Source organism: Penaeus monodon, chromosome 21 (genome assembly GCF_015228065.2).
Source record: "Penaeus monodon isolate SGIC_2016 chromosome 21, NSTDA_Pmon_1, whole genome shotgun sequence".
Classification (NCBI taxonomy): Eukaryota; Metazoa; Arthropoda; class Malacostraca; order Decapoda; family Penaeidae; genus Penaeus; species Penaeus monodon.
This window is the reverse complement of record NC_051406.1, coordinates 33,283,196-33,283,597: the sequence shown is the minus strand read 5'-3', so window position 1 is coordinate 33,283,597 and position 402 is coordinate 33,283,196. Positions and strand designations below refer to the sequence as shown.

General features: G+C 40.3%; 1 protein-coding gene across 1 annotated transcript in view; it reads left to right on the top strand.

Moving 5' to 3' along the window:
- Window positions 1–402, top strand: part of LOC119586658 (serine/threonine-protein kinase 32B-like) — a gene marked incomplete at its 3' end in the record, with an annotated part of 121,163 nt that overhangs the window by 71,800 nt on the left and 48,961 nt on the right. The gene's annotated exons all lie outside the window — the stretch shown is intronic.

Here is a 402-nt window from a genome sequence, read left to right as displayed (position 1 = left end):
GCGCGCGTGTGTGTGTGTGTGCTATTTTCAGCATTTTTTTTTTACCTATAGTTGAAAAGATACAACTGAATTCGTAGGACCTAGCCTGGTGACTGACATTATATTTCATAGATGTTGGCTTTACTAGCACTTCGCCAGTCAACAGTGTCTGTATATGTAATGTATATCTAACATAACATAATAGAGGTTATTTTACTGTAGATTCCCAACTACAATTTACAAAGCAAATAAAACAGTATATGAAACGATTGGAAAGAAACAACCAATCACTGCAGACAGAGAGTGTGTGTTTGCCCGTCTGCTCTGACGTCACGAAATACCAATCGACAGATGGCCAGAGTATTCCTTCCGGGGAGAGGCTCGAGCGGCGCAACTTTGTGATGCACAATCTTTGATATACGT